This window comes from Ailuropoda melanoleuca, chromosome X (assembly GCF_002007445.2).
Source record: "Ailuropoda melanoleuca isolate Jingjing chromosome X, ASM200744v2, whole genome shotgun sequence".
In the NCBI taxonomy this organism is placed as follows: Eukaryota; Metazoa; Chordata; class Mammalia; order Carnivora; family Ursidae; genus Ailuropoda; species Ailuropoda melanoleuca.
This window is the reverse complement of record NC_048238.1, coordinates 15306554-15319945: the sequence shown is the minus strand read 5'-3', so window position 1 is coordinate 15319945 and position 13392 is coordinate 15306554. Positions and strand designations below refer to the sequence as shown.

General features: G+C 44.4%; 1 protein-coding gene across 9 annotated transcripts in view; it reads right to left on the bottom strand.

Moving 5' to 3' along the window:
• The window catches only part of PPEF1 (protein phosphatase with EF-hand domain 1), a 124628-nt gene that overhangs the window by 109319 nt on the left and 1917 nt on the right, over positions 1-13392 (bottom strand). For 7 of the 9 annotated variants that reach the window (XM_019809821.2, XM_034649698.1, XM_034649705.1 and 4 more), the window contains one exon: positions 5883-5976. The gene's annotated coding sequence lies outside the window, so the exon portion shown is untranslated. Of the gene's footprint in view, positions 1-5882; positions 5977-10262; positions 10898-12449; positions 12784-13392 lie in introns of those variants that run through there. The other 2 variants (XM_034649699.1, XM_034649703.1) reach the window with 2 other exon arrangements.

Genomic DNA, 13392 nt, shown 5'->3' with positions numbered 1-13392 from the left:
GAAAAAAGCCACCCATCAAACCATGACAGTCTATCGATTTTAAGACACATTCCAATCTCAGAGGTGCGAAAATGTGAAAAACATGGACATCTTAGAATCAACGAAATGCAGTCATTCTCGTCTTCTCAAAACACCATACAGGCTCCACGGACTGGATTCGGTGTGAGGCTACCACTGCGAACTGGATTTCTAAGCGAAGGGAAGCCTGAGGGTAATCTGATTAGATTCAAGCTTGAGGAATATCTCTCTGCAGGTCAGATGATGAGGGACTGGGGGAAAGCCAGTCACAGGAAGACCAACGAGGAAGCCCTGGCAACAATCCAGGAGATGAGAAGCGCTGGATTAAAGCGGGTGGGGGGGTAGGGGAGGTAAAGAGGAGGGGCCCGATGTGAAGGGATTTCCGGTAATAAATCCCACAGGTCCCGGACTGGGTATAGGGAGTGAGGGACGTTTCTAGTATGAAATAATAGAGGGGTTAATCACTTCTTCGATATTTACTGAGTGTCTACCATATGCCAGGCATGATGCTGAGTGCTGCATGTACCGTGTGGACAAGACAGACACCGTCTCTGCCCTCTGGTCATTTACAGTCCAGTGAGCAATGCCATTAACTGTGGGAGAGTGTTAGCGGGTCCAGGGGTAGGACAGGAAGGGGAGGTGGAGACAGGGAGTTCACATGTCCGGGCGGCAGCAGAAGCCTGAGTGTAGAGCCCAGGAAATAAATCAGGTCTACAGATTCTCATTAAGAGGTCATCAGGTTATGGACGACAACCGAAGCAGTTGGAGAAGATGAAACAGCCAGGGAGAGCTTGTAGAGAAAGAAGGCAAGAGGGGAGAAAGCAGAAGCCTGGGGAATGGAGACATTTAAAGGAAAGGAGGAGGAGGAAGGAACAAAGGAGACTAAAAAAGCAACAATCTGGAAAGGAAGAGGCCCAGGAGAGAGGGGTATCTGTAAACCAAGGGAAACAGGTATTCTCATATAATCCAATATACTTGCATCTATAATTACCATGTAGAAGTAATTTACCTTGGCAATGTACAATTCAGATTCTTCAGAGTTATGGGTGTTCTGCATGAATGCCAAATAGGCTTATCAGAACTGCTTCTTATTTAGAGAGTTGTGATATTTTTAAATATTGCCACAATCTGTTCCTTTAGCTTGTATGTACTTGCATTTTGCATGTATCTCAGTTTGACATCTAGCATGAGTCAATGGCAGAGTAATGGTAATTTCTTACTACTTCTTATTTTCCCTCTGCAGGAGCTATAATATGCCATTCCAAGACAAAAATAAAACAAGAATATACATTTATGCAACTGCCTTTCATATCCAGGCCCTGGGAATTGGGCAAAACGGATCTAGGCACACAGTGGAGTCCCCTTGAAAGATCATCTTGAGCTTCTTGGCCTAGAGCTCTGTCACAGGTGAGCCTGTGATGTGGTAAGACACTCTGGTCCTCTGGAATTGCTCAGAAAGGTCCTTCATTTTATAGGAGAGGACACAAGGCCCACAGAAGTTAGGTGGCCTCCCCAACATTACAGTCTTATGATTTGGTGGCCAATACTCCTTCTACATCAAGGTGACTCAACTCCACCCTATAAAGATCGCCCAAATATAAATCACAGTAAAGTAAATAAAATACACATTAAAGTATGATAAACTCCATACACAAAGCATAGAGTTTACCAGGGTTCGTTAAACAAACAGAGGAAGAAGGCTAACTTTCAATCAGATGGTTCCATGCCTACCCACATTTCATTCAACTCATCTGCTCCATTAAGCCTCCTTACCCTTCTCTCTAAGTTTTATCAGTTCTGCACTGGTTCAAGGGAAATAGACCCTAGATCTTCACTTTGTTGGTTGCTGAATCTTTCAGCCCGACCTGCAGGCTCAGGATACTATTCCACTGTCATGCTTATAGGTCTTACTTAAAGAGAATTCCTCAGCTTCACCTGGAATTTTCCAGAGGTAAATTCTAGAATGATTCTTTAATAGGTTGCCTTAGCAACCCCACAATGTCAGAGGCAGACATGACAGTACCTGCCAACAGAATGTGAACAACACAAGCTGGATGAGAGAACCACTTCCTGCTTATCGGAAAGACAGATTCCAGGTTCTTCAAGCTTTCTTTCTGCCACCATTTGCCTTCCTCAACCATTTTTGCATCATGAACCCAGAAAACAAAGAACAGTTAGTTTCCTGGAGGAACGTCGAAAGTATTAGCTAAAACAAGGCCTGGGAAAGATCCATGGCTTTCTTTTCAAACCTTTGCTGTTATTGCCCGAGAGGACTAAGCGCTCGTTGTGAAGCCTTCAAAAAAGTTCTTAGAGAATTTTCTTTAAAAGCACTTTTTCTTGTCTTGGTTTCATTCATTTATTCATTCAACAAATATTTGTTGAGCATCTATGGTGTGCCAGGCGCTGTTCTAGACCCTGGGGATATACCAGTTAACAGAACTGACGAGTTCCCTTCCCTCATGAAGTTTATAGCCTAGTGGGGGAAGTAAACATTAATTAAATACTCATAAAAATAAATGTGAAATTGCAAAGGAAAAGTACATATATTATGAGAGTGAGTCAGGAGGTCAAGCAAATAAATGCTTATCAGAGAAAGTAAGCTTTAAACTGACATCTAAAAGACAAATACTGATTAATTAAGTGAAGGTGTTGATAGGGGGAAGGAGACAAGCATGCACTTAAGAGTAGTGACCTGGAGTAGATAACTGAAATCTATGATTTAGGAATGTTCAAAGGAGAATCTAGAGTTTAATATAGGTTTTAAGTTGACCAAACATGCAGTTAGTATTTTTGCCAATATTCCAAAGAGTACAAGATCTGTGAGTCTCATTTACATAAAACTCCCTAAAGCTTCCCAAACTTTAATGTGCTTATAAATCACCTAGAGATCTTGTTAAAACACAGATTCCTGGGCTTGGCCCCTAGAGGTTCAATAGGTCTGGAGTGGTGCTCATGAATCTGTATTTCTAATAAGCTCCCAAGTGATAGTGAAACATGCTTTGAGTGGCATTGCTCTATAACACAGTATGATTTTTATTTGTTTACATCTCCATTTCTTTGTGAACCCACTCTTTCATAACTTTTAAAGTCAAACTACATTCTACAATGTTCTTATGATTTTTCTGATCAATTCAGTAGTAAAACAAAAAATAAAAGTGTTATGATATATAAATAAAATAATGCCATAAGCTAAGGATCTCAAATATTTGGAAAGAATGAGAGAAATAAAAATTACAAGCAAACTGAGGTATTAGTAATGTCGTGAAATTTCATTGATTTACCCGAGTGAGGTGGATTGTTATTCGTACATAGTGAATTTCTGATTTACAAAGCAGTTTTAAGGAAACGTCATATAAATTAACCTGATGTAACGGAGGCTAGGAAACTTCTACATGTGCAATGACTCTTTTACTTTAACAGGTTCACTTTCATTTTTGAATGAAGCTCTGGATTTTATATCACATGAGATGAAAATAACCTTTGCAGGGGACAGAGGCAGGCCACCCCAAAATGTGCCCCTTTGGCACACAGATTATTTCCAGCTAAAAACAATTGGGGCCCCAAAAGACACATAAAGAAACTTCAACCTTCCCCCTAACTGCGTAAAATAATTTAGATAGAGGACCTGCTCCAGGAAGAGAGCTGTCACCATAGCTAAATGTATCATGATACGAACCAGGTACGGTGGGCACGAAGGAACCTAGCAAGGCCTGTTTAATCAAATTCCTCTCTATGTCCCATTGTTTCCGAGCGGCCCAGCAAACATTTGTTTGCCCAGCATTTACTCTTTTCATCTTTCTGTGAATTGCTTCCCTTCCCTTTGAAGTACCAAGCTCCTGCCCCCTTCTCCTTGGTTCAGGATGACATATAGACCTCATCACGCCTGTCTTTGGGATCTCACGTCTGTGTGGATTTCCTGCATGTACATAATTCAGCTTTATTTTCTCCTGTTGATCTGCTTCATGTCAGTTCAATTCTTAGACAAGCAGGAAGAACTTTGACAGGTATAGAAAGATTTTTCCTCCCCATTGCCTCCCTTTTAGGTCTGCTTCTTACTACCAAACACAATTCCTGCTGATATGTCATGTTCCTGTTGGCGTGGCTATGTGAAAAAGACACTACGAAAACAAGTTGGTGAGAGATCCAAGATTTCTATGGATTTTTTTTTCCTGGGAAGGTTGTGAAATACAGGGCCTATTGTCAGTTTTTAAACATTAAAAATGAAGTCTTCTGTGCACGGAAGAGTAGGAGGATTAGGAAGGGGAACAGGAGTAAGTTCTTGTTATTTCATAAAAATATCAGCTCTGCTACTTAACAGCTGTGTGTGAATTTGAGGAAATTACACTACCTCTCTGTGCCTGTTTCTTAGAAAACTGGGATATAAAAGAAAGAAAATAAAAGAAGAAAAGAAAAGAAAAGGAAGGGAAGGAAGGGAAAGGGAAGGGAAGGAAGGGAAAGGAAAAGGAAAACTGGGATAGTAATAGTACCACCACACTGGTTTAAAGTAAGGAATAACTGAGTTAATATATATCATGGCAGCCTAGTTAGTTACCTAACCAATATCCATTCTCCCTTTCTTCCTTACAAGTAAAATCTCAATTTTGTTCTAGGTGGCAATAGGCTTAGCCAACAAAATTTGATTGGCTAGGTTCCCTTGCAGTTAGGGGTGGTCATGTGACACAGATCTGGACAACAAGGTGTAAGCAAAAATCTACTGGCTGAGGCTCCCAGAAAAGCTATTTTCCTGATTAAGAAAAAAAAAAAAAAAGACAAGATTCAGTTGACATGAGCCCTTTCCTCTTTGCCCTCCCCTCATTCTGCCTGGAACCAGGATGCAAAGTCTAAAGGAGGAGCAGCCTTCATGTGAGCATTAGGAAGAGAGCCTCATGGTGAGAATGATAATGCAGAAAGGTTGAAAGATGAGCTGGAGACATGGTCTCGTGACTTCATATCCCATGGGATAAAAACGAACTGCTCTGTGTTAAGTCCTTGCTATTTCACTTACCTTATTACTTGAAGCCACACACATTCTCTAACCAGTATACCTTTAAAACAGTTTTAGTGCCTAGCTCATCGTTAGTATTCAATAAAGGATAGCTGTTGTTACTATTATAATTTGCACAGCATTCTGTTCCCTAACCAGATGGCTAGCAAGTATTCCCCTCACTTCCTTGCAATAGTACCCCAATTTTCCTTTTTGAAATCAACCCTCTCCCTCTTCTCAGCCCTGTGGTTTCCATGGCATTGACATCACCCCCTACTCTGAGTACAGGCCCTGGGAGCGCCTGGATGGCTCAGTTAGTTAAGTGTCTGCCTTTGGCTCAGGTCATGATCTCAGGGTCCTGGGATGGAGCCCCACATCGGGCTCCCTACTCAGCGGGGAGTCTTCTTGTCCCTCTTCTCTCCCTCTGCCCTTCCCCCAGCTCATGCGCACGCTTGCTCTCTCTCTTGCTCTTAAATAAATAAATAAAATCTTAAAAAAAAAAAAAAAGTATAGGCCCTGATGGGCTTAAGCCAATCAGCATGAGCCCCCTTCCCAAATAACAGTGATTGTCAAGGGATGGGCCCTTAACTCAGGCCTCAGGCAGTGAGCACCTCAATTTTACTTGGTAAAAAAGAGTGTTCAGGTGGGCATGTAGCTAAAGACTGGCAATATAAGTGAATCTCGGGGCTCCTGGAGAGAGCGCTGGGACATAGACTCACTGTCACGCTCCAGGTGTGGTGCTCTGAGCAAGGCTGTCACCATGAGGACAGCAGGTGTGCCGGTGTGAGGGGTACAACTGGTACCTGGAGAAGGGTGACCAGGAGAGGGCAGGGAAATGGGGCTGGAGCCTTCCATCGGAAATCTCTGCATGAAATTTTACCTTACGAATTTTCAAGTCACATTTGAGACTGGTTTTGCCAACTTGATTTGGATTCAATCCTCTGTCACTTGCGACCACAAGATTCCTTCTGACACTGTCAGGTGGGGAAAGAAAGAAAGAAAAAAAGAATAATTTAACATAAGGATTATAGACTTTAAACTTTCCAAACTCTTGCCTGCTGCATCTATTTAATCAAATCTAAGGTCAAGTACAATGTAAATTCATATCCAAATCGCCTTTCCAAAAGAAAGGAATCAAGCAATAAAATCTGCAATTTGCAACTGTGCAAATTCTTTCATATTTGTTTTCCAAAAGAAAAAACCCAGGTAATTGAAAGTGTTTTATTCTTGTTTTGTTTTTTTAAAAACATGTCCGGGACAACTCCTTTAAGAATAGATGTGTATTTGGGTTTTAGAATGAACGTTGGACCCAGAGACTGACACTGGAAACCTGTAACTAATACTGAAATAATATTCACAGATAGTTGTCATGGCAGCCTGCTCATGCTGCACAAAATAGAACCCACTGCATTTTAACAGGATTTATCAGAGGAAAGCTGCTGGCCTGCAGACAGCCTCTAACTGAGTTAAACAACCTGCTAATTGGTTTTATTATTACATTAGCCCTCAGACTATACCCTAATTATATTCCCCCCCAAATCACAAATATTTAAAATCACTAATAAAAACCCATAATATAATTTTTGTTTAACACCTGCATCACTCTTGAAATCTTTCCATCGGACTATGAGGAACAACTTAGAGGCAAGTCCCATTGTACGCACTGTTCAATCGCCTTGTAAATCTAAAGAAGACAGTAAGTGTTGGGCAAGTGGAGGGAGTAGCCGATTTCATTTCCGTCAACAATTAGCATTGGCTAGATGTTGCTACCAGATATTTCCTTTTAAGTGGGGTTCTGTAGGAGAGGGGAGTGGCCAAATTGTTCTGTGCTCAGTTACAAAGTCCCAGGGAAGTGACTTTAGAAACTAGTGGTATTTCAAGACATATAAAAGAGGGAGGTGGAGACAAAGTATTTTGATCTGATCTATTCCTCTCCTGGGTGGCCATCTCTACCAAATTTAAGTTCATTGGTTGTGATTGGTTGTGACTGTGGGTGATTTTGGAGATAGCTGGTGCTGAGAGGAACACCAGGTAAAGCCATCTTTACTGTTAGGCTTTTCACATATCACCCTGTCCCCCTCTCCCCTTTGCCTTCTCTTGAGTCTCTACTTTAAGAGAGAGGAGGCAGGGTCTATTAAAATTCAATAACTTCCTGAGTTAGGAAAACAACATCAAACCATTATCATCCATTAACAGCTTGGAACAAATCAGTCCTTTGGGTGAATTAATGTTCTTCAAACCCCTTGAGATGGGGCATGTCATACACTTAAAAAAAAAAACAAAAACAAAAACACCTCCCACACTACCCAGTGTTGTGCTCCTAGACATATTGCAGACATGTGATAATAAACAACTTCTACCAAGGGACTGCAACACAGAGCAGTCCCTCAGTAGCTGGTGGGCAGATTAGAGACATTGTCAAAATGATACAGGAGACATCTAAGGGTGAGAAATGTGGAAATGTTGAATCGGTAGGTATATATTTCCCCTTCTTGTAACTGAAACTCCTACTAAACAACGGCCTTACAAATTAGGGGTTTTATTTTTCACATGAAACAAAGAATCTGGAAGTATGAAATCTGGGGCTGGGACCCAGGCACCTTCTTTCTTTCAGCCAAGTCACATAGCTTTCTTATTCAGAATTGTCAACTCATGTTAACAAAGTGGCTGCTCTACATCCAACATGCACATTTGCATTCCAGGCAGAAAGTAAACAACTAAGGGCAAAATGAGGCATACCACCTGAGTCTACCTTCTTTTAAAGAAATGGTTCTGGAAGCCCCCCTGCTTCCAAACAGCTCATGGCCAGAATTGTGCCTCGCAGTCTTTTTCAGCTGCAAGGGAGCCTGGGAAATCAAGCTGTTTTAGCTGGATACATTGCCAAATGAAACAAAATCAGGCAGTGCAGTGTAGAGGTTAAATACAGCCCATGGAGCCAGATGGCCTGGGTGTAAAGCCCTGCTCTTTTATTTACTAGCTGTACAACTTACACAAGTCACTTAATTATTCTGTGCCTCCATTTTCTCATCTGTAAGCCAGGCATAATAACCTTTTCTCACAGGGTTCTTGTGTGGATTAAATGAGTTAATCTGAGCAAAGAGTTTAGAATGGTCTCTAATACACAGCAAGTACTATACAAGGGTTTATTCTGATCTTTATTACTGAGGAAAAGAAGAAGAATGAATTGGGGGTAAGCAACCAACGGTACCCCAGATGTGTTGCCCACTCTCGACCTCTATATATCCTGGCTACCGTGCTCCATGTGAGCAAGTACCCCGCTATGTTTGAGACCTGTTGGCTCCCAAGACGCACTGAAACCAAAAGCCTGCCCTGCCGGAAGAGGCTGTTTCCCCATTTACTGGGAACTGAGGGTGACCAAAATTTCCAAGTATCTGACACAGGACAGCACCGCCAGCCACTGTGCTGATGCCCACCCATTTTAGATGACTCATCAGGACTCCTTCTACTGCAAGTGTCAGTGAACCAATTCCAGCTGGCCTAAGCAAAACCAGGAATGCATTCTTCCAATAACCGAGGCGTCAACAGGTGTATGTAAGGCTTGGCTTGCTGGAGGCCTGCCAGGACGGCATCCAATCGTTCTCTTTCTCAGCTCTCACCCCTTGCTCCGTGCTTGGGCTTCAGGCAGGCAGCAGATGTCTTCATGCTTCGTGTTCACTAACTTCTCCTTTCACCACATTTGACCCCTACCTCCTCAAAGGAGAAACAAGACGTACACTTTCCCAGCCTCTCTCCAGGCAAGAGCACAGGGATGTAACTTAGGCTCCGCCAGAGACCTCACTTAAGAGGGCAGCACGAGGGGGTCAAGGGGTTATGAAATCCATCTTGTGACAACGTTAGTGACGGAGGGGTTCAGGTTTCAGAGATGCAGGGCCCCATCACTGGCTTGAGTTGCTGCCTCTGTACTCAGAGGGAGAGCAGTGGGAGTCTTGGCTAGTGCAGCCCCGCGGTGAGATTAAGACATTATTCCCGGCTTTGGAGTCTCCGAGGCCTTTTTGGAGATACTCTGCACCACCAACTATCTTTTAATAAACTCATTTTCTTGTGAAACCAGAAGAAGCGTTGAATCCACTTAGATAATGTTAGGTTTTGGTAACAAACAACCCCAAACCTTCGTGGCTTACCATGATCAAGGTTTACTTTTCACTCTGATGCCATGGCCAGTGTGGGTTGGCTGCAGTTCCGTCACCTGGGGTCTTTTCTCTAAGACTCAGGCCAACCTCTCTCTGAGCGTTGCTGTTCCCATAGCAAAGGGGAAACACTGAAGTAGCCAATCACCAGCTGGCTCTTTACACTTGTGCTTCTGCCCACATTGATCGGCCAGAGCAAGTCACTCAGTCAAGGCTATGGCGGGGGGAAGGGTGTAAAAATCCCACACGGGGAAGAGCAGTGGGTACTGTGAACAAGAGGGTTCTGCTGTATGCAACTAAGAGTCCGGTCTGATACATCGCAATAATTAGGCGGCAGCAGAGCCTCCAGCCTCTGGGTAATCTCACGTTCAAGTCAAGGTTCGAGGAACAAAGAAATGTCTCTTCTCAGAGTGCAGGTAAAAGCCCCAGGATCAGCTCTGATTGGGGGTAACTGACCCCACCTGAGTCATCCCCAACCCTGAAGAGATTCATTCGAGACATATTTATTGGACCCTTACTATGTATCAGGCACTACTTAGGCTCTGGGGAACGTAACAATGAACAGAACCAAATCCACACCTTCATGGAACTTTCATTCTGGTTGAGGATGGCAGAGGACAAGCAACAGAATGAGTAAGTAAATATCCGGCAAATGAGATGGGAGTAAGTGTTACAAAGAAAAATAACGCAGGGAAAGGGGGAATACTGCATCTCCAGTATGAAGAAGGGGCGGAAAGAGTAATTATAAGTAGGGCAGCCAGGAAAGGACTCGCTGCCAAGATATTTGGGCAAATACCTGAGCAAGGTGAGAGAGTGAGCAATGGGCTGGTCTAGGAAAAGAGCACCCAAGGCTGACAAAACAGCAGGTTCAAAGGCCCTGAGGCAGAAGAGGCCCAGTGTGTTTGAAGAACAGCAAGCAGGCAAGTGTGGCTGGAGTACACAGTAAAAGAAAAGGCAAAGTAATAGGATTTGTGATCCAAGAGGTAACGGACAGGGGAAAGGGCACACCACACAGGGCCTTGCGGGCCACCGTATGGCCTTGGTTTTCACTCCAGCTACAGTGAGGAGCTATTGGAGGGTTCTGAGCAGAGGAGTGAGATGATCTAACTTACCTCTTAAAAGGATCATTCCGGCTACTGTGCAGAGAATAGTCCATAGGGAGGAAAGGGCAGAAGCTGGGAGGCCAGGATATGAGGTGTTCGGCGATGACCCAGGCCGAATGGGATGATGGCCTTGACTGATGTGGCAGCAGAGGAGATGCAGAAAGCGACTGATCAGATTCTACCTAGATCCTGAAGGGCAAGCCAAGAGGAGCTGCTGATAGGATTGGATCTGGGGTATGAAGAAAAGAAGAATCAAGTATGATTCAAAGTTTTGGGCCTCAATAGGTGGGAAAATGAAGCTGTTCTTATCTGAGATAAAGAAGGGGGGACAGACGGAAGGTGGCCGTCAGGAGCTTTGCAGGAGCTCCGATAGGTCATCCAGGTGGTGGGAACGAATAGAGAAGAAGTCCAGGTGCAAAAGTGACTGCGAAGGGGTGACCCGTAAGGTGGGAAACAAAGATCGGGGGAGGGCGGTATCCTAAAAGCCAGGAGGGGAAAGTGCTTCCAAAAGGAGAGGCATTGGAGGGAGTGCTTACAGACACATCTTTCTAGGAGTTCTGCTGCAAAGGAGAACAAAAAAAAAAAATTGAGGGGCGCCTGGGTGGCACAGCGGTTAAGCGTCTGCCTTCGGCTCAGGGCGTGATCCTGGCGTTCTGGGATCGAGCCCCACATCAGGCTCCTCCGCTGGGAGCCTGCTTCTTCCTCTCCCACTCCCCTGCTGTGTTCCCTCTCTCGCTGGCTGTCTCTATCTATGTCAAAATAAATAAATAAAATCTTTAAAAAAAAAAAAAATTGAACTAGCTGGAGGCAGAAAGGGGAGCAAGAGCTCGTTTTAATGCTGAGAGACATTATGGTGCGCTCGCAGGTTCACCGGAAGGAGACAAGAGAGAAGGTAAATAAGAATGTAGAAGAAAGGGGACTTGTTGGAGAGACTTCCTGAAGTAGGCAAGAGCAGGTGGTGGGCTGGATTTCGAGGGGAAAGCGGACAATTCGTCTAGGACAGGATTTCTCAAGCACAGCACTAGGGACATTCAGGAGTGGGTAAGCTCGGCCGCGGGGGGCCGTTGCGTGCATGGCAGGGTATTTCACAGCAGCCCCGGCTCCACCCCCGAGACGCTGGCAGCACCCCAACCCCGGCACCCACGCTGTGACAACCGAAAGTGTCTGCAGACATCACCAAATGGCCCCCAAGATTCCACCCCAACCAGGAGACATTTTGGGTGGTCACAACTGGGGGGACGGGTGCTGGGGCATCTAGTGGGTAGAGGCTGGGGATGCGGTGAGGCATCCTACCGGGCACAGAACGACCCCCACGACCGAGAGTTACTCAGTCCCAAATGTCAACACAGCTCTTGAGAATCCCTGATCTACGGAAGAGGCCTGGTCTAGATCTGTGATCACGCAGATGCCAGCAGGTGCGCAGCAGTGGCGGGGACTCGTGCAAGTTCTCTTCTCAGGGCTTCCACCTCTTTACTGAAAACCAGTTCATCAGCTGAGAGGCTGGGGAAGGAGGTACAGGAAGTTCAGGGAGAGAAGATATGAAACTGTCCTTTAGGAGAAGAGGAGAATGAAGGACGTAGATGCGATTCTAGGCTACATTAAGGGTTCACTTGAGGTAAGTAGTCAAGAATTTAGTGTGAAATCAGTTGACCTGGATATGTGTTCGTCTCGGGGCCATATACAAGGGGAGAGTACAGAGACAGCTGGACTTTACAGACTGTGGTTTTGTCAACAAGAACAAGCAACAAAAGGGCAAACGAGTGCTAAAAATGACCACAGAAGTTGAGCCGGGTAAGAAGACAGAGGGATATAAATGACTATGAAAAGATAGGTGGGCAAAGAGCAACGGATATCAAATATCCATTCCAATAAGCTAATTTCAAATGTTTCAAACTTGAGCTTCAAAAGGGAGAAAATTAAGGTGAGCTGACATTCTAAGGTAATGACTTATTTTCTTAGTAAATACTGGAGCACGATACTGAAAGACAGATTATAACCATTTCTAAATGCAATCAGATAAACAGCTTCCTAAGTCAGCTCAGTGTTTGGGGTCGTGGTTTCTTTGGTTGAGTTGCTCTCCATCAGTAAAGCCATGTGCTGGGGAAGCCACACCAAACATCTGAGAAATCAGGGGACTCAAAAGTTTGAAGGGACTTCTAGTCCTTATTTACTAGTTTGTTGATGGGTTTGACTTACAGTTGTTCAGATGCTTCTGGGCGTACCTCGGGGGGACAGGCCTCACAAATCTGAATGAACTGCCTGAAGTGCCAGGCAAAACTGTGGCCATCTGAAAGGCTGTCCATGACACTGACACTTTCAAGGTGAAAGTCACAAACGGTTGTTTCCAGGTAGGCGTTTGTTTCCTGCTTTTGAGGACTTCATCTTAAAATTACAAAGGAGGGGCACTGGGTGGCTCAGTCGGTGGAGCATCTGACTCTTCGTGCTGGCTCACAGCCTGATCTCAGGGTCGTGGGATCGAGCCCCGCTTCAGGCTCCATGCTCTCCAGGGAGTCCGCTCAAGATTTTCTCTCTCAAATAAATAAATAAATCTTAAAATAAAATAAAATTACAAAGGAAAAAAATAAAAGGTATCCATTTCCTCCCTGAGTGCATATGAAATATTACAAGAAATCAAGGGCACTCTTAAGGGAATAACATGTAGCCTTTGCAGACATGGGCCTCCTGAAATCACTTAGGTATCAGAAGACTGAGTAGAAGGGGCGCCTGGGTGGCACAGCGGTTAAGCGTCTGCCTTCGGCTCAGGGCGTGATCCCGGCGTTGTGGGATCGAAGCCCCACGTCAGGCTCCTCTGCTGTGAGCCTGCTTCTTCCTCTCCCTCTACCCCTGCTTGTGTTCCCTCTCTAGCTGGCTGTCTATCTCTGTCGAATAAATAAATAAAATCTTAAAAAAAAAAAAAAAAAGAAGACTGAGTAGAAGCGGAATGGTCTCAGGCAAGGCATTCAGACTCATCGGCTTTAACTGCCTCAGCTGAAACATGAAGAGAGTAATACTTATCATGGCTACCTTACAGGAGTGTATGTGAAAGTGCTTTGTAAACAATAGAGATTGTGACTATACTTTGAGGGCAGCGGGGAAGTGGAACAAAAGTCTCCCTCCTTGTCAGAATGGAAAAAAGACC